Here is a 20,068-nt window from a genome sequence, read left to right as displayed (position 1 = left end):
TTTTCTGTGCTATTGGAGGCACCACTCTTTTCTTAACTGCTCACCCATTAAAGGGTATCTGCTGTTTCCAGTGTTTGACTATTACGAGTAAAGCTGCTATGCAATGCACACACAGGTTTTGATGCGAATGTGAATCTTCACTTTTCTGGGATAAATGCCCAAGAGTGCAGTTGCTGGGTCCTGTACTACCTGCGTACTTACTTTCATATTATGCTGCTAAACTGCTAAACTGCCTTCCAGAGTGGCTGTATGCTTTTCCATTCCCACCAGCAACGTGTGCGTGATCCAGTTTCAGCATTTGGTGCTGTCACTGTTTGTATCTCAGCCATTGTGATAGGTGTGCAATGATATCTCACTGAGGTTTTGATTTGCATTTCCCTAACGGCTGGTTGATGTTGAACATCTTTTCGTGTGTTTATTTGCCGTCTGTATGTCCTCTTCTTTGCAATGTCTGCTCATGGTTCTTGCTTATTTTCTAGTTGGATTGTTTGTTGACTCAAGTTTTAAGATTTCTTTAGTCTAAATCCTAGTCCTGGGCTTCCCTGGTGGCGCAGTGGTTGAGAGCCCGCCTGCCGATGCGGGGGACGCGGGTTCGTGCCCTGGTCCGGGAGGATCCCACATGCCGCGGAGCGGCTGGGCCCGTAAGCCATGGCCGCTGAGCCTGTGCGTCCGGAGCCTGTGCTCCGCGACGGGAGAGGCCACAACAGTGAGAGGCCCGTGTGCCGCAAAAAAAAAAAAAAAAAAAAAAATCCTAGTCCTTTGTCAGAAGTGTGGTTTGTAAACAATTGCCCTAGTCTGTAGCTTTTGATCCTCTTCACAGGGTCTTCCAAGGAGCTCAAGTTTTTTACCATGATGAGGTCCAGTTCATAAATCTGTCCTTTACGTCTAAGCCTGTGATCCACTTTGAGCTATTTTTGTATAAGGTCTGAGTCTTGGATCAAGGTTTCTTTTTGCCCGTGGATGTTCGGTTTCCGTTGGGCACGTTTGTGAGGGTCTATTTTCTGGGCTCTGCCCTGTTGCCGCTCTGCATCTGTCCCTGTGCTGAGACCACACTCCCTTGGTCCCTGGAGATAGACAGTAAGAGAGATGGACTCTTCCCACTTTATTCTTCTTTTCATGGTTGTTGTAGCTGTTCCAGGGCCTCTGTCTTTCTATGTAAAGGTCAGCCGTCGTCAGCCGTGTGCGGCTCCCCTGGGGCAGCTAGGCTGCTGCTTGGTCTCCTCCTCTGGCTTCTCCGAATCCCAGCGAAGCAAAAAGACGTGCAGGGAGGGAGAAGGCATCGTAGCCTGCCACATGCCCCCGCAGTGAACAGAGTTTACACGCACAGCGTAACGTAATGTAGACGCTGAAGGTAATCTCGCCCAAGTTAGGAGCAGCCGCGCTGGGGAGGATGCAGGGAAGGGAAGCACGTGTGTTGCGGGATGAGGTGTGTCGGAGAGCCCGTGGACGTGGTAAATAAACGTTCGGCTTCCCAGCAGGAAGCCGGCGCTAGCGCCCCAAACTGGAAGTCCAAGACATAGCGATGTAAGTGACTCCTAGGTGAATTCCAAAATAGTCAGAGAGGAAAGTGTTTGTCTCAAAGGATCTAAAGGAAGAGGGCAGGGGATTGCTACCTTCGTAAGAACCAGTCTTCTCTGTAACCATGTAAATGCATACATTAAAATTTTTGAGTGGAGGTATCCATTGCCAACGTCCAAACTGAGAAAAATTGTTAAATGTTCTATCCAGTGATAGAAAAATAAGTAGCCGTTAAAATTATGTTTCCGGAGGATTATGCAAAGTGAAATACTCAAAATGCAAATAAAGAGGACAGGACACAAAGTTGCACTTACAGCGTGATTGCAGTTATGGAACCAAAAAGTGCTGAGAACAAGGTCGAAATAATTAACATCAAGACGTTAACTGGTGACCTTCGGTGGTGAAATTATGACCGTTTTAGGTTATTCTCTGTTGCCCAAATCATTTTCGACATGCCTAGACTGTTCTTACAAGAAAAAAATAAGTGTAATTACTTTTAAGCTCTCATGTAACAAAAATCCCCCACTGAAATGTATCAGCCTGTCTTTTTACCTAAGTGTATAAAATGTAAATAGTGTCGGATATAAGAGAGGTCGTTGTACGTGGAGGTTTTCTCTTGTTCGCTTCTCAGCAGCTGCTCAGCCATTCACTGGCATCACAGTCAGACGTGGGTGGGAGCGCTGAGCCCCCAGGGCCCCCCCAGCGCCCCGTGCCCGGCAAGCATTACAGCAAAGGGCCACGGTGCTTCTGTTAAAATATTGCATTTGTTTTGGCAGGTGCAATCCGGAGGTTGATTAGACTGTGGTCTCCATCATCTGTGTGAATGCCTCACGCCCACCTTAGGTGCTCACCCGTTCATTCATTCACTCCACATGTGTGAGCTCACACACGCGTGACGCTCCGTGTGGGACGCCGGGAGCATCCTTCCTCACGGGCTTCCTCTCCAGCAGGACACGCACGAGCTCACAGAGGACTGGGACACAGGACCCCACGTGGGAAGGGCCCTGAGGAAGGGTCTCCGAGGGAATGGAGAGGGTGGGAAATATTAATTCTCAACTCCTGGCACTTCTTTATGGGGCCTGTGAAATAGTCTCCTGTCACCCATTCCCTGCATGCTTCACCATTTCACAGAAGTGGGCTCTTTATAAAATCAGTGTGTAAACAAAGAAACAGCAGTCAGCCCGGTGCAGGGGGAGCGGTGCGCCCTGTGATGCTGGCTGGAGGGGGGCAGGGAGAAGGAAAGGAGGGAGGGGGAAGGAGAGAGGTGCCCCTGACCCCAAGCCCGCCCTCAGTCACCCAGGCTGCTCACAGGTGGGCGTTTCTGTCTTAGTCTCCCGATTTTCTGAGCCTGCAGGGCTTCTAACCTTTTGCATTAGTAAGAGAGCTCATCTCCATTTCCTAAGACAGCACGTTTCTACTCATTCCCACCCCAGGGAAATGTCAGTTACTAGTGGGGGCTGTCTTTCCACCACCAGTAAGTCTTACTTACTCACTCAAGATGCTGAGTCTGGTTTCAGATGTTTCAGATCCAAAGCTGTGGTAGGCCCTGCAGATGGAAATTACTGGGGGGAACAAAGGAACTCAAGGAGGAAGTGAGGACAGAAATCAGAGGTGAGAGATGCTCTCCAAGGAGGTGAGAGATGGAACCGAGAGCGGAGACAGGAGGGCCGGGAGAGACCCTCCATCCCACCCTCTCCACATGGCCCCCTGCATCTTCCCCCGGGGCGGAAGCCACCCCCTGGCCTCCAACTCTGTCCCAAAGAGGATGCCCTCAGGTTGGACCATGACGGAGCTTTCCAAGCTTGAGCGAGCAGGGAAGTCACCTGGAACAGGAAGGTGACCTGGATTAGGGACGTCAGTGGGATGGAGGGAGGAGATTCGAAAAGCGTCCAGGAGGTCAGACTGAAGGTGGGGCCACACGGAGCTGCGAGGGTGCCTCACCTGGAGGAGAGCTGAGACGGGGACGGGGCCACAGCTGGGCCAGCCAGGTGGGGGCCCATCAACATGAACCCACGCGGGGTTTGCTGCCCACAGGTTCCGAGGACTCTGAGGGCATGTCCCTGACAGGTGAAGAGGGAGGGCTGTGGAATTAAACGCCCCCAAGAACGCGTGAGCCTCGTAAACTGATGACTCTTCTGCTTTCAGGTAAACTTCAAAACGTTCTCACAGGGACCTCCCTGGCAGTCTGGCGGTTAAGGCTCCGCGCTTCCACTGCAGGGGGCACGGGTTCCATCCCTGGTCGCGGAACTAAGATCCCGCGTGGCGCGTGGCTGAAAAAAAGAAAATGTTCTCATAAATAAAATCCCATTAATAAACTTTGTTAAATACGACACAGTGAGCTGACAATTTTACCTGTTTATACTATGGGCTCATATTCCCCATATGCTGAGAGTTTCCACTGATTACAGAGTGATTATTTCTTGGACCACTAACCCCCTTTCCCCAAAGCCATGAATAATGGTAGAAATATGAATTTGTCTAATGTTGATGTTTAAACGAAGACATCAATATCCCTCATTTCCAAGTTCAGTGTTCCCCCCCTCTGTTAATTTTTCTGATGCAGTGCAAATAGGTTTTATAAGACTCCCGTGGTTTCCTTTATTAAAAAAGCACACCGATCTGTGCTACAGAGCTGAATGACAATATTACAGATCATGAAAAAGATTTAGCATTTTGAACATTTGTGCAATTTAAGCTCCCAAGGTCATTCACAGGAGGATCAATTTCAATTACATTTCAATTAACCGCTGACATCATGAGCCCTGATCGGAGGCTCCTCTCCAGCCAGGTCTGCGTCCCCTGCCTGGAGAGGGTTCCTATGCAAGAAGCAGTGTCCGGGGTACAAATCCTGGGCAAACAGGGAGGAAAGAGAAGCCAGACGTTTACTTCTTTATTAGCAGCATGTGTTGGCGTGGCCAAGTTCAGTCAAAGAAACCCAGAACCTCATTGTTGGGGATAAAATCAGGTGAAGCCCACCTCGTTCACTCTGCCTTTGACCTGGAGCAGCCCCTCTCTTCTGTGCTGGGCTGGGGAGGGGGCGGGAGGTGGGGTCACACCGCAGGCAGGCTGGCTGCTCACTTAGCATCTCCCCTCCTGCCTCCAGCCGGCAGGAGCCCCAGGCCCAGCATGCGCAGGTGCCCCCGGACTCGGTCTCTCTGCTTCTCGCCTTGCCAGGACAGAGGCTGTTCTTCTCCTGAAAGAAGCCCGTCATCTTTAATCAGGATAAACTTGGTATAAGATCCGACCCCTCCCCTGGCGCACGGTGCCCGCTCCCTCCGAGCCCGGCTCAGCCCTGTCGGGTCAGCTCCCCGCTTCTCCCCACGTCCCAGGCACGCCGGGGTCCTCTCCCCGTGGGGCTGCGGCACGGCCCTGCCCCACCCGAACACCTCTCTCCCTGGCCCGGCAAGACTGCGTCCTTCCCTCTCAGAACCATCCAACGCCCTGTATCGGCCAGAGGCCACCTCCCGGGCTCTCTTCCCCGTCTCGGCAGCCGGCCTGTCCGCTTCAGATCACCTAACTCCACTCTGATATTTCAGGCATCTGTTTGCAAGCCGGGGCCCTCGTCGGGATCTGCGCTTTTAGGAAGACACGGTGAACGTTTAAATGGCGAATGTTTGTTTTCCTGCCTCTTCCGTCCACGGAGCCATGACAAGCACGGGCGGCCGGGCTCTCGGGAGGACACGGGTCTGGCGCCCTGACCGCTAGCAGCTCCAGGGAACGGGCCTGAGAAGCCAGCTGTCTGGTCCGCTCCATTTCTACACAGACTCCGAGCTGCCAACTCCACACCACAGACGTAGCTTTGGTCACTTTACTCTGAATAACTTATCGCCGCGCAGCCGCGTGGGCGTGAGAACATTTTACCCAACACTCATAATTCGAGCAGCAAGTCTAATTTGTGCAGCGTCTGTTCCTGGAAGGAACTTGGGGATAAACTCTGTCTGTAGGTAACCAGAAGGACACTTGCTGGGGAGCTGTTACAATAGATAAAGGCAGGTAACGTCGCGGGTCAGCTCCAGGAAAGGAGCTTCCCGGTTTGGCGTGTTTGGTCCGATGCCCCCTTTTCAGACAGTAATTAGACAGCAGGAAAGTGTCACCAGCCAACGGTAACAATCCCACCCGCACAGCCCAGGTGTCCTCCACCCCAGCCTGCTTATCGCCTCCAGAAAGTAGACTGCGGTTCCTTGGTACCTCGATGGCCCTGCCTCTCCTGAGTGTCAACTCCTCCGGGCCGATTCCTCCTGGTGGTACCCAGCACCTCTCGTCGTGCCCGCTTCCTGGGGGTTCTCCGTAGGCGTTTGCTGACTGAGTACGTGACATGAGAGCACGTCAACACGGGAGGTGCCATTTTGATGGCATGAGCGTGTATGCGGAGTCTCTCCCTGCTCACCCAGCGGGAGCCTGGTGTGAGGACACGGAGGCTGAGCACCGATGGCCGGGATGTGGGCAGCTGCACTCGCCAGAAAGCATCCAGTCTTCTGGGAGGGCGTCCCTCCCGACCTGGCCGCGTTTCCTACGGGCACGGGAGTCCCGCCGACGACGCAGTGGCCCCAGGTACGATCACGTGCAGAGGTGGGGTTGCCCTCAGCCCCTCCGCCGGGCCCCAGCCGGGCACCTGTGAACACCCGACGGTCAGGTAGGTGGCGGGGGCAGGACAGGCAGGCCAGGGCTCGGGTGTCAGTGCCCAGCACATCTCCGTTCTGCACAGACCCCGAGACCCATTCCCCCAACCGTGCTCTGCAGTCTTGATTTATGCTCTTTTTTTCTTTTTTTAATGCTATTTTTTAACCTTTTGCTGTTGCTGCCTCGGTCTTTCAGGAAAGACAGAAAAACAGAAATCACGTGTCTTCCCATCTCCAAAGCGTTAACTGATGAAGATAAGCAATAATCTCGCTTGTTTCTTTCTTTCTCTTAATCAATGAGATTACTTTGTGCCTTCATTTGCATTGGACATGGTGGCATAATGTTTTAGATTTTTCAAAGAGAGCAAAGAACCTCTTTGGCTTCTACCGCGGCATCCATATTCTGTGCCCATTCTAATATGTCTCCTTTTTACCTCTCTGCAGTAACAGTGTCATCTCTTTTTGGTAAATTTTAAGTCACCATTTAATTTCCAGTAGGAAAAAAACAAGTTACACGGAAGCTAATCTTCATCCTCAAACACACATAACAAAACGAGCACGCCAAAAAGTCAAAATTATACGCAGCAGAAATTCTAGATTAGCCCAGAATATGTAGTTCCCGTTCGTTTTCCTAGGCTCCTTCCTACATTTAAAATTTTAGTAATTGTAATTTATCACAGACCTTCAGTTTGGGCTCGGCATGGGATGTGTAAAAGGAACAAATTTCAACATTCAGGGTAAAGTTCTCACTTAAAGCTTGTCTGTCTGGATAATCGTTATGTTGGCAAATAAGTCGGATGAACTGGGTCCTGCTATTCCTCAGAAAGGAGGAGATGCTGCACTCAGGACCCTCACCCGGTCCACACGTTTCCGCTTCCCTCTAAGCCGTTTCCTTTCTCACGTATGAAGTAAGATGCATGTATCTGGGCTGAGGAGAGCAGGGGGAAAAGGAGGGGCTGGAAGCTGAGCCTGGAGGGGTCACCCCCGTGTGCGAGTGGGCTGGGGGTGGGAGGGCGGGAGACACTGCCTCCCTCTTAAGGATCACAGGGCTTTGGGAAGCGTTGACCAACCCTGAAAGGCAGGTCTTTTCAACATGTCTGCTTCAAACGCCTCCCTCATCCCTCGTTGCACGGGGCGTCGACTGGTCTGGAGCTTCACGGGGTGTGCGTGCTTATCTGCGGTTATATGGGGTGTGTGTCAATTGGAGTGATTTGGCGCGTGTATGATGGTCAGCAGTTGCACGGGGGTGTATGGGGGTGCGGGGGACAGGAGCGCAGTGCTGGTGACTCTGCCTGCAGCAGCTGTGGGGAGAGGAGGGCGGGACCGGGCAGGGGCAGTGAACCTCCTGGGTGGAGGTGGCCAGCTCGGTGGGGGCCCTTGGGTGCACACACTTTGACGAATGCGGTTTTAATGCTAGTTTAGCTTTTCTGGTGTTCCCGTGCTCAAAGGCTCAGGTTGTCCTGAGAGAAGCAAGACCCCGCCCCCCTCCAAAGAAGGGAGTCGATGATTTTACAGATTCCACGGGTGTCTTGGGGCAGCAAAGTCAGAGCCAGGCACCAGAGGAGGTGGGGAGGACCCTCCGTCCACCGGCCCCTTTCCGGGCCCTGCGTCCAGTGCAGGGAGAGGCCTCTAGATGGTGCAGGTGAGTCTGCGTACGGAAGGCTCCAGGAGGTGGGCGAACGGCCGGGGAAGAGTCCCGGGAGCCCGGGGACAGAGGGAAATGGGCTGACAGCGCGCAGGGCAGAGCCCGGGCAGCTCTGCCGGCCCCCAGCCACTCCATACCTTCTCCCGGGCCACGGCCGGTGGCCACCTGGGAACCCGGTGGCCCTGACAGGACGGAGCCTGGCTTTCTTCCCGGACCATCTTCTGCTGGGATTGGAAACGGATCTCCCAGTGGGGTCCAGGTAAGCCTTGTCCTTCCCTCTTGGTTTCCTGAGCTCTTGGGCTGTGGAGGAGACAGAGATGTCACTGCCGAGAGACAGCCCGGGTGCATTTTTGAAATGCGTGTCATTTTTGGGTTGCGTTTGAACAAGCTTTCCCGGTTACCGTACGTCTGCGCTACTGGTTCTAAGACCTGAGATGGTTCTCTGTTTTCAGGAAGACAGCAGAAACCCCATTTTGCTCTTGGCTGTGCATCTGGCGGAGGAGCCATACTCTGTGTGCTCAGCGGGCTTGGGATCCCGGCTACTGAGACGACAGGGTCTCCAGGAGCCTGGACGTTTGCTTCCTGGGGAGGCAAGCAGCGGCTTGGGTCCCACCCCGGGGCCCCTGAGCCACTTTCCCTTCGAGACTGAGGCCGAGGTTATGGCCGCCGTGTTTTCGGGGTGCGGGGGACAGAGAGTGAGCGGGTGTGGATGCACGTCTGGTTGCTTCAGCTCTCACTTCGGCCAGGAGTTTGCACTCGATGCCCTGACAGCTTGGGCTCCGGCACCAGGGCGGCTGATTCCCCATGTTCCCGCGGTAAATGCACCTGCTCCGTGGAGGCTGGAGGTGTCAGGGGAGCGGGGACGGCGGCGAGGGTCCAAGAGGGACGTTAAAGCCATAAGGGGTGGAGTGAGTTGATACTCCAGCAGAGCGGGAGCCCCGCCCGTCCATCAGGGGAGCTGGATGGAGTTGGAGGGACTCTGGATAGGAGGTGACGGCTGACAAACGGGTGGGAGGGACTGAGGAAGCCCCGCCCCTCCTGCCCTGAGGTTCTGAAGTCTGAAGTTGCACAGCGAGACACTCTCCAACCGAGAGTGAGACTGAGCGACTTCAAAATATTTAAGAGGTAAAAATCCATCACGAGCTAAAGGAGAAAAGGGATCAATTCAAATAACAGAAATATTTCCCACCCAATTCAATGCGCTGAGATTTCTAAGCCTTAAAACCTTCCAAGTTACGTCTCAACAGGGCCCACCATAAAGAGAGCAACTCAGCAAAGCTGGGGAATGAGCATTAGTCCCGGCGGCTGCCCCGTGTCCCTTGTCACTGGAGGAGGGGGGGGGGCCTGCCTGGGCTTGGTCAGCTGGGGTCTCTCTGTGCCTAACCTCCCCCCACCTCGCCAAGTGAGCCAGGCTATGACAAAGGAGAATTCTCTGACAGCACGTTTGGAGGGTAATCCTGGAAGCACAGGTCTTCGGGAGGAAAAAGTCGATAAAATTTCCCCGAAATGTTTGACTTTCACTCTCTGGCTACTATCCAGTTTCTGAAAGTAAACAGGGCTCTCATGTTGCAGTGTATTCGTGTTTGCGAAGCTCAGACGTGGGGGGCTCGCCCTCCTCCTTGGGTGTCACTGTGTCCCGCGCCTCGTGCAGCCCCACCGCGCTCAGACCTGGCCTGTCCCTCGCGTCACGGGGTGCAAACCCCGCTGACTCTTTTAGCTGGGGCGCACCCTCCCATCAAAGTTTCTGAGGTCCCGAAGGACCACAGATGAAAGCCCGGTCGCCCGAGTCTTCTTACTGACTTTCGTGGCTTCCAGAAAAAGGAAGTTCATTCTCAAGGAAATGCCCAGGAACCCAACTTCAAAGACTCAGGTGAACCTGAAATTCAAACACAGAAGCTGTAAGCAGGATGGCGCTTTGGAAGCCAGCCCGGTGATGAACAGGTCCCCCCGCCCCGGGGTGCTGCCTGCACGCCTCCCTGCAGCTTTCCCCCTGGCCCCGGTTTCCTCAATTATCCCCGCGGACACCGGCCTGCTCTTGCTTTGATGCTGTTCTCGGCTCTGCCTAGGTAATTCCACCCACCCAGAACACCATCAAATAACTTGCATTAAGCTCGCTCAGCACGTTAGATCAACTAGGAAACGAAGGTCGAGCCTCCGCCCTCAGAGAGTCTCCCCGTCACGGCCGAGGTTGCCGTCCACAGTGAACCCACGTGCACGGGTGGGACTTTTATTCAATCTCAGATTATCTCCCCCGGAATGAAGCAAGGGACGACGTCTGACCCCCGGGCACTTAGCCTCTGCCCTCATCACTATGGCACTTTACGCGTTCGTGCTGTCTTCCCTGCTTTTCAAATAAGGGGATCGGGCCCTGGAACAGGGAAGGGACTGGCCCGTGGCCACAGCACCGGCGGTGAGGTGAAGCCAGCCGTGGCTGACGAGGGTGGAGCGCCGGGCGACCCGAGCAGGCTCTGCCCCTCGAGGGCAGGAAGGGGGGCTGACGCCAGACCCTCAGTGGCTGCCCCTGCGGGGATGGGCAGGGAAAGCGCCAAGGACCCCCCCCCCCCCGCCAGGTACGACAGGTAGACCTCAGGTCCGGGTCGCGTCAGCCTAGACGCCACGTGCGTCTCTGGGAGTCTCCCCGACGGAGGTTTGGTGGCAGAGGAGAGCGGGGTGGAAGGGCGGTACTGCTGTTCGTCTACAGAGCAGATGGGTGACTGTGGGTGATTGTAGGCCGTTCAGTCTGATGGACTTGAGCCACGAAGAGAGATTTTCGCGGGGCCTTGGGGTTCAGGTCCGGCCTCCGTCCACACAGACGGTGAGGCTGCCCTGCGTTCTCCTCTCCCCTGTCTGTCCCAGGGGCACCAGGCGTCATCCAGGGTGGGCGCCGCACATGGTCGGAGCTCAGGAGAAGCGTGGTCAGGGTCTCGGGAGCAGGGCGGGCCTCGCCCACCCTCCAAGGCGGCTCTGGTGCCCCCCTCGAGCACGGAGGGTGCTCGGTGCACACGTGTCCGGGTGGTAGGGGGGGTCCATCGTGTCAGGGAAAGGTCGCCAGCCATTCCAATCACAGCATGGGGTCAAGGGGCCCAGGAACGGCCAGTAGGAGGCAGATCCCATCGGGGCCAGGCCTCTGGCAGATGGGTCTCTTGGTGTGTCCAGTGGGGCGGTGGAGACCAGCCTTCCACGGGGAGATGCGCTGGCAGTGAGAAGGCGGCCGTGCCCCCCGGACGCTCTAGGGCGGTGAGTCCGGCCGGGCCCCTCCCTTGGCAGGGAGGCGCCCTGCTGGCGAGCCCCTCTCCCCACGGACTCAGCAGCCCCCGCCCCGCTGCCTTCACCGTGGCCGTGAGGGCCCCGTACTCGGAAGCCCCGCTCAGCTGCGGTGCTTCCAGATCTCTCAGGGTCGACACCTTTCAGAGGCTGGATGCAGCAGCTAAAAGGTGAGCCCAAACACTGAAATAAGACACTCGTCTCCTGAAAATAACAGGGAGAGAGTTCTGCCCACGGCACCTTAATCCTGGCATAGAGCACTTTCTCGGGATGTGAAGACAGACACGCGAATCCAGATCACAAATGCAAAGCGAGAGGCCGCCGTTTGACAGCTATCGGGCTAAATGTTTTCTACTCAAATGTCCACGCTGCCATAGTTCCAGTTCCATAGTTCTTACACTTCGTGCCCAGGAGAGAGGAGAAGGTAGGATTTCAGGGTGGGGTTAACGTACGTTCACTGTTCACTCCTTCATCCAAGTGTTTTCTGAGTATCTGCTCCACGGTAGGCGCCGCCCGGGGACCCGCAGGCTGTGGGGAAATGTCCCTACTTCGGGGCACTTGCCTTCTGGTGAGGACAGAGGAGCCACAGTCCAGAGACATGAATGGCGCTTCAGTAAACCCAGTGCCAGGAGGAAATATGGGGGCGAGCGGAGAAGTGCCCGGGTGGGAGTGAGGGGCCTCCGGAGAAGTGGGCTCCGAGAGGTGGCCAAGGAAAGCCCTGGGGGGAGGGTGGACCCGAGACGCCCCACCCCAGCTGGAGGGCAGTGTGGCTACAGCAGAAGGAAGGTGGGGTGCACAGGAGGGGGCGAGAGAGGAGACCAGGCTTGGAGTGAGCAGGGCCGAGGCCACGGCGAGGAGTCTGGCTTTCAGTGAGGACAGTAGGGAGGTGAACAAAACAGGGACTCAGGGCTGCCCGTGTCATCCTGGGACCATCAGTGCCCACAGCAAGAGCAGGAGGTGTATTTCCGTCTTGCTTGAGTCCGTCTGTAGAAGCTTCTTTCTGAGAGCACTGGTGGGGCTGGAGGGGCAGGATGGCGGCTGGGGCCGGCCACCGGGCCGTAGGAGCAGCTGGGCTTTCCACTGGACATCTGCTGTCTCTGCAACGAACCATGACAGAGGGGGACCCTTTCTGGGAAAACTTTTAAAGACTCCCACTTGAAACATGCTTACATTTTTAAAAGGCTCAAACTGGAAAGGAAACACTTAAGGTTCTTGTGGAGTCAGACGTGGCCCTCCACCCCTTTGCAGCCCTACTGGGTGCTCCCGCGGTCAGCCCAGCGGCCCTTTCAGCTCCACTGCCCAGTCTCACCTGCAGAGATGGAGACGTGCTTCCCAGCACTGGGCGAGAGGTGGCGTCGGGTGGACAGAGCTCTGCCCTGACGGTTCAGTTCAGAAACCTCCTCTTCCGGGTGAGCTGTTAGGGAACCGAGTTAGGGATCGGTTCAGCACCCAGCTGGCAAGTCAGAGCTGCCAACTGTAGGCAGCGTTTTGTGGTTTAATGGTTTGATTGAGGCCCGTGTTCTTGCCTAACGGACAACACATCTGGCCCAGAAAAAGCCCTAAGTTTTAAAAATATTGAGACACGCTTTCTTAAATGCACTTCAGGACTCTCAAAATCCATTTTCTTTGAGATTCAGTTCTTAATAATGGCTCAAGACGGCTGTTCATAAAACTTCCTGCCCGTAATGAAGAAAATCAATCAGAGTGTACACTTTGGGGCTACTTAGATGCCCCATCCTCTGCAGAAAGCCAGCATCTCCAAGAAGTGCAGCCCAGGGCGGGCAGCGGCAGCTGGGTGCGGGGGCGGCGTCTGTAAATGGCACATTTGCAGTGTGGTTTTCTCTGATGGTTCCTTTATGGGAGATAAAATGTCCGATCAGTGTCACTTGAGTTCGGCAGAACCTCTCTTAAAGTTTAGCTCATCCTTGGAGGGATTTGGGGAGAGGGGCCTGTGTGAATACACAGCAGGCATCTAATCTACCCGGGGGCCTCCAGCAGGGCCAGTCCTGTCCCCGCGACCCCCGAGGTCCGAGCAAATGCCTTGATGCCCTGTTATCTCTCATTTAAGTTATTTTGCTCCCCGTTTTACGGCCGGAGGAAACCAAGGCAGGGATGTCCCAAAGACTGGCGACACTCAGTTTTGAGTCAACTCTCAACACCAAGAAAACAAACCTTCCCCCAAATTGCTGCCTGTTGGTTTGCAGCCTGAGGTTTCCACATGAAAATCATCGTCCAGACAGACCACACGCAGCTCTCGGTCCTGACTTCTTTGCCTGGCAGGGGCGTGGGGTGACAGTGCTTGAGAATATTACCCTGATGGCTTTCCCAGTTGTTGTTTTGAAGGCAAATATTTATTTTGTGAAGATTGCAAAAGTCAGAACAGTAGAATGTTGGCCTCTCCTTTTGCTTACAGAATCAACAGAATCGAGACATCGACAGATGTGCGTCCTTGTTCCCTAAGGAACAAGGCCTGTTTGCCTCCTGTGGCATCAATTAAACAAAAGTGGGGCCTCTGGAGATGCAGGCGTCCGTCAGGCCGAGCGTCTTTCTACCTGCCTTCTGGTTCTCAGCAGTGGCCTGGTCGGTGCCTCTGGGGCTGTCCTTCCTGTTGACCTCAAGAACACTCCTCAGGGCTTCACTGGAGGCTTTCTTAGTGCTCTGAATCTTGCTCAAGGTTTTGTAAGAGGATCTAAAAGAAATAGAAGGCCTGACCTCGGTTCTCATGGCCCATAGAATGGAAAGGAAGAAGCAGGACAAACAGCCTCACGGTCACACAAACAAGAGGACAGAGTCCTCTGGGGACTGGACAGCGGTGCCCACCACCCGCCCTGCGCTTTGTCTGTGCCCTCTCTGAGGACGGGGGGCTCCCTCTGGTCGGGAGCAGGTGCCTGGCGCACAGTAGGTGCCCGATAAATGTTTACATAAACCAGCCTTTGTGGACACGGATTGCCTTCCAGTGTTTTCCTTTCATTCACCCTGCTTAACAATCCGTGAAATGGGTCACCATCAGTCCTCGCAGACGCGCGGTGGAGGCTCAGGGGTGAGTGAGGCCCCGGGAGCTTTTTCTGCTACGTGGCAGCAGCCCCACGCGGGCCACTTGACCCTGGCGTCCTCCCCGGGCTCCTCCAGAGGTCAGGTCTGGGATGGGGGGCGGGGATGGCTGCTGCAGATTAGATCGCAGTTTCACTTTATATCATAGCCATTTCAGGGGTGGGGAGATTTGGAGGGCTTTCTAAAGCCCCAGATGACACTGAGTTCCAGGTTCCTTGGCGGCCGCTCCTGCCGGCCGGGCCCCAGAGCCCGAGCGCGTGTGGTTTGGGGCCAGGCGGCCTCCCTGTTCCCAGCGGCAGCGCCAGGATAGCGGGACACCCAAGGCCAGCCAGATGTACTCAACTCCAGAAGCCTCTCCTCTCCTCGGGGCTTGCGCTGGACGTGTCCCGCGGGGGCTGGACCCGAGTGGGCACGGCTTGGGGAGTGATGCTGGCGGGGCGGAGAGGGAGGCGGTGGGAGCACAGCCCGAGCGTCCGCTGGGTGGGGGTCCCCGTCCTGCTCCACGTGCTGGGGCTGGTGCCCTGGACGGTCGCCGCTGTACCGACCCCCGGCTCCCTGAGACAGGACGGTACTGCTCGCTGCTGGGGTCACTGAGCGCATTCCAGTGCGACGAGGCCAGCAAAGGACCGAGAACGGGGCGGGGGCTCCGTTAGCCCCGTCCCCGCTCGGCGTGCCCTCGTGGGCGGAAGTTACCACCGCGGCCGGACCTCCGCTTCTCAATCATAACTGTGGCTTCGGTTACCCATGTCCATCTGAGATGTCTGTCTTTCCCCGGAAGAGCCTGTCAATCTGTCCAGGCTCCAGAAAGCCACTGGGCCCCTGCAGTGACAGGGCAGGCGCCGCGAGCCCGGCAGGCTAAGCCCGTCCACCCAGCCACCCCACCCCCACCCCGCCCCCGACGGCGCTCCTCCTCCCGCCCCGGGCTCTCCCGGGACGCCTGTGCCGCCTTCACCCCTCAGGCCCCTGTCACAGAACCCCTCCCCGGCCGCACTCTGTACAAACAGCAGCTCCGACCCCAAAAGTGCGGCGTGAGGCCTTGCTCACGCAACGTCGTGTAAGTGCCCCCGCCCGTGCGAGGGCCCAGACTGGGCACCGGGCGGGCGATCCGTGGGTCGCGGCAGGGGCAGGCGTGGGCACCCTGCCACCCCAGAGAGGGGGCTTCCTCCTGGGTCCTCAGGGCCACCCGGGAGGTTTCGGACGTGACTCTCCTGAGCCCCCAGGTCTGTCTGGAACCGGTGAAGCGCGGCGGGGAGGGGACGGAACGAGCTGAAGTTAAAGAACAACCAGGCGACGGGCGGGCCGGGTGGCAGGTGGAGGCCGAGGGGCAGCGGGTGGCTCCGCAGGCCCACCCCTCGGACCCCCCAGCACCGGGGCCCGTGTCGCAGGCGCCCTGTGCCCACGCCCGCCACCTGTCCGCCGTCGGGAAGCGGGGTCAGAGTGAGGAAACTCCACCAGTCGCCGTCGGGGCAAGAGCGGGACTTCTCCCCACAGAGCCCTCGCGCCGGCCGTCACCGCCTGAGACCCTCGGGTCCCCTGGTTGTCCGCTCCTGCTGGTAACTGATCTGACCCCGGCAGCCCTGCCGCCGACATCTCCCCGCCCAGGCTCCCCTCCCCTGGTTCCCCTCACTCACGGCATTTTGGACGGACAAACAGCTTGTCTGAACTGTGCAACCCTGGCCTCAGAATTCTGGTGGGAGGGGTGTCTTACGGTCTCTGTTCCTGGGATGCCGTAGGTAAGTCGGGTGCCTGTGTGTGAAGTGCAAAAGCAAACAGCTCAGGGTGAGGCTGGGACCCGTCTGGGGAGGTGGGGGGGATGAGGGCCCAGGGCAGCCTCCTGTGGGCTAGCAAAGAGGGCAGAGGTTTGCCGAACTCGGCCGGCAAGTCTGGCTCTCAGCACCCCAGGCTGGATGGCACCTTAGCCGACAGCCAGAGAGGTCCGTCCTGGGCATGAGTTTGATACTCAGGGAGGAGGATGAAGAAATGCTTTGGGGGTGCGGACAGGAGCCTTCGTATCCCTGGATGGCTCGGCACCTAGGAGTTTCAGGGGAATCTCGTTTTTCTTCATCACTGAGCATTTTGGAGTTGGCACTTCCCGGCTGCGGGAAGTAGCAGAGCCCGAGCCCCCTTGGAGATGTAACGTCTGCTCCTCACACACCCCTCCCCCTGCAAGAACTCCTGAGGGTTAATGGTTTCCTTTTGGAAAGCTTTCAAATTGCGTTCATTTGCATTTACATGACCTGCTTCCTTCAGCTCTGTGTGTGGATTATTCTCCTGTTGGGTTTAATTTAACCAAGTTTGCAGCTGTGCTAACAAATTCAGCCATGCCCCCCTGCTTTCGAATGGCTTTTTTCTGCCTTTTCTCTGGCTTTACTTCAAGACCAACTACACACTGAAACGCTCCAGCATCGGGACTGTCTGCTTGGAGTACCTACTTCTTCAAAACCCATTTCCTGTGACTGAGCTTCACTGTGTCTCTCATTCTAACAAGTTAGTTTAATATTTTAATGGTCAAAATTAATGATTTATAAAAAATCACTGCTAAAAACAAACAGACAAGGCACCTTCTCTAAAGCTATCAGCTTCAGCCTCCAGCGGGAGGGTCTGTGTGTTTCCTAAACATGAGGGTCCCTTGCAGCCCTGCTCGTCACAAATATACTGTGAAACTCTGAATCTTTAAGAAAATATCACAAACATGCGGATGTGCAGAGACACCAGAACCTGCCAAGTTTAATCTTTTTGTGACTTTTTAAAAAATGAGCTTGCTGTATTTAATTAGACTTAGGAGAGACCTAGCCACCTGGTATGAAGGTGATTATTGGGAACCACAGAGATTTAAGGGGTGTTCTGGGCCTGAGTGCCACGTGAGCCCTTAAAACACTCCTCCTAAACTCTGCCTGGAACCGTTTGTACTTCAAAGACCAGTAACCTGTTTTTGGAAGACGCTCGGCTCTTCTCAGAGCAGACAGATCGCAGCGGGCTTCCCCTGGAGGTGAGGTCATGACCCGCACAGCCGCCCTCCTGCCCGGGCAGACCCTACGAAGAGAGAGACGCCCGTCCCCGGGAGAGGGGACTGTGCACCGCAGCCCGAGCTATGAGACGACGCTTGTCGGAGCTTGTCTGTTGAAAACAGGCTCCTTGAGACTGTGGGTCCGAAGACGCCATAAACCTTGTCGGTATAAGAATTCACTCCTGGGTTCATCGACGTGTGATGTCTTCTGCTGCCTTGCATCTAACAAGCGCTAAGAAAGTGATGCGTTTGCGTGAGTGTGAGACTGAGCGAGAGAAGACGGTTTCCCTCTCGGCGGGAGCTCACCCGGGCCGGGAAAGCCCTCCTGGCGCTTCGCAGACACCGAAGGCCCTGCCGCTCTCGGCTTGGGCTCCTCACGTGAACGGTGTACTCTTCCCGTGAAAAGGCAGTGTGTGTCTCAAAGTGGAGAAAGCACCGAGCCCGTCCTAACACCTGGACTCATTTTCCTATCGCAAGAATGATTAGAAAGGGCAAGTCCTTCAAGAGCCAGAGGCGAAAGGCCACCGGGCCTCTCAGGGAGGCTCCGGGCAGAGCTCCGGGCCAGAGTCCAGGCCGCGTCTGTCCACCTGGCAAACGCCAGGGCAGCCCCGCGAGCGACGGCGCCCACTTCCCGTCGAGGCACAGCTGCCCCCGCAGCACGAGCTCCGTCCCCGGGGCAGCAACGGGCACGCCGGCCCCTTGCACAGCCTCCCCCTGACCAGGCCCAGGCCCGGGTCCTGACGCCGTCCCCGGATAAAGGAACGGGAGCTCCCGGAGAAACGGCTCATCCCGGGCAGAGCCGAGACCTCTCGGTGTAGTGAGATGGGCGTCCGGGGTGGGCTCCTGGCACGGAAAGGGGACGTCAGGGAGAAGCCAAGGAAATCTGATCAAGTATGGACGTTAGTAATAACCACGATGCACCCCTATAGGCTCAGCCGTCGAGAAGGCGTATCCTACTCATGTAAGATCTTAACAAAAGGGGACTCTAGCTGTTAGGACGTCCCAACTCTGCGCTGTATTTGCAACTTTCCCAGAGATCTAAAACCGTTCTACGGCAAGAAGTTTGTTTTACTAGAAACCCCTTGTTTAGACTCAGTTCCGTCCTCTGCTCCTGAGCCGTCTCCCAGCATCGGGTCCTGGACCGTGTCCAGCGGGAGGGTCTGGAAGTCGGAACAGACCTGGAACCAGGCCTCCTGCGTCCAGGCCCGTCCCTCGGTTTCCTCCTCCGTAAACGGGGGTAACAGCTGCCGGCGTGGGCGCCGCCTGACTCGGCACACGCGTGGCGGGTGTTGTGTGCGCCGTGCGTGTCGCTGTAACTCCTCCTTATTACCTGCTGGCTCCCGGTCGTTGCTTGTCACCTTGCAGCTCAGGAAGAGGGTGGCTGTCCTGTGGCTTTGCACGCCTGCCCCCTGGCGTCACCTAAAACTCTGGGGCCGCCGGCCTCTGTGGGAGCAGATTGGGTGGGATCGAGGGCCCGGGGTCCTTCCCTGCAGGACAGTCGGACGGCCGCTGTCTCACCACGAACATTAAGGGCAGTCAAGCTCGTGGCTCCCAGGAGGACGCTCCCCAGTGTTCGGGGTCGGTGCGGGGCCGTGAACAGCGCTACTTACGTGTGTGGCCGCGACTCCCGACAGGCCCTCCAGAAGTGCACCCTCACCTTCCTCCCTGGGCAGGTGGGTCCAGGAGCCACTGGTTGCACGCTGGGCCGGCCAGCGCCTACTCACTGCTGGGGCTCAGGCCCCGAAAACCCTGGAGGCTGAGCCCCGGCCAGCCTGGAGGACCCTCCGGCATCAGGCGGCCTATTTGCGCTAAAGGCAGGGAGGTGCATTTTAAACACCTGGTGAAGCACCCTCGTAGGAAATACTTTAGATTTGGGGTGCAGGCTGCCGTGGTCTGGGCACGTCTCTGCAGAAAGTTCTAGAAGAAAATTCAAGAAGGGCGAGGGGAGAATAGCCAGGTGGGGCGGGTGGAGCACAGATGCAGGAAGAGGCACAGAGACGGAGGACCCCGCCGTGCCGAGGCCGCCCTCCGGGTCTCGGCGTCTCGGTTCTGCGCCACTGCCTGCTGATCGTTGGCAAGTCAGCCCGGCGGCGGCGCTCTCTGTTTTCAGTTTAGCCAAGTTCTCACTCTGGTGCGGCCACAGCCACAGCTACGGTGGCAGAGCAGGGAAAGTCCACCACCTCGTTCAGACTCTGGTTTGGCAACACTTGGCCCGTGGGCCAGACGCCCTGTTTCTGAACCAAGCCCACATCCCCTTTGGCTGGGCTGCTCCTGGGCCCGGCGGGCCGGGAAGGGCAGTTGCTGCGAGGCTGGCGCGCACCCCAGCCGGGAGGGCTGGGCGGCCGCCTCTTCAGCCGTCACACCCGCGAGCCGTACAAAGAAATACAGCAAAAATAGGACGGGGGCAAGTGGGTCATTTCAAACGAGGTCTTGGAGAAACAGGATCTGACTGTGTATCTAAAAAGGTGGGGTGGCGTTGGGACCGCGGCAGAGAGAGGTGCAAAGCAGAGGAGGGGAAACTTCACGCTGGCGTCGTCTTTGACCCAGCAACTCCAAGGGAGGGGGCTGGGTCCCGCGGGCTCGTTTCTCCGAGACGAAGCGGATGCCGCCCTTTACTGGGCACGTGGGGTCCAGCTGTCGGGGGCTGAAACCACGGCTTCTGTAAACTGAGTGTAAACAGTGATTTCTTCAGCTCGTGAATGAGGACCTGCAAGGCAGCAAAGCTGCTTCCAGGAGCTTCCGAGGAACTGGATACTCAGAGGCAGTTTTTCAAGGATGTTAGGATAATAAAACAGCTAAGGTCCAGCAGAGCCATGAACTTATCATCTTTTGGGTTATCTTTCCTACGAGGCCAAAATCCGCCCTTCAGAGGCCTGGGCTTCCCTTTGGTGCAGCAAAGCCTGGGGCCCCTCCCCTCGGGCCCCCGGGGGGCCGTGCGGTCCTTCCAGGGCCCTCATTTCCCAG

General features: G+C 56.7%; 2 protein-coding genes across 18 annotated transcripts in view; one reads left to right on the top strand and one right to left on the bottom strand.

Moving 5' to 3' along the window:
- Positions 1–20,068, bottom strand: part of CCDC138 (coiled-coil domain containing 138) — a 139,922-nt gene that overhangs the window by 16,735 nt on the left and 103,119 nt on the right. For 15 of the 17 annotated variants that reach the window (XR_010835284.1, XR_010835283.1, XR_010835288.1 and 12 more), the window contains 3 exons: positions 9,579–9,658; positions 7,920–8,082; positions 2,941–3,788 (listed from right to left, as the gene is read on the bottom strand). The exons of 1 other annotated variant lie outside the window; for it this stretch is intronic. The gene's annotated coding sequence lies outside the window, so the exon portion shown is untranslated. Of the gene's footprint in view, positions 1–2,940; positions 3,789–7,919; positions 8,083–9,578; positions 9,659–20,068 lie in introns of those variants that run through there. One more of the 17 variants, XR_010835287.1, reaches the window with a different exon arrangement.
- Positions 5,957–20,068, top strand: part of EDAR (ectodysplasin A receptor) — a 52,597-nt gene continuing 38,485 nt past the window's right edge. The window contains exon 1 of the mRNA XM_059078618.2: positions 5,957–6,069. The gene's annotated coding sequence lies outside the window, so the exon portion shown is untranslated. The remainder of the gene's footprint in view (positions 6,070–20,068) is intronic.

This window comes from Kogia breviceps, chromosome 11, assembly GCF_026419965.1.
Source record: "Kogia breviceps isolate mKogBre1 chromosome 11, mKogBre1 haplotype 1, whole genome shotgun sequence".
NCBI lineage: Eukaryota > Metazoa > Chordata > Mammalia > Artiodactyla > Physeteridae > Kogia > Kogia breviceps.
Note: the sequence above shows the minus strand (reverse complement) of the source record. Positions and strands in the feature narration are given on the sequence as shown.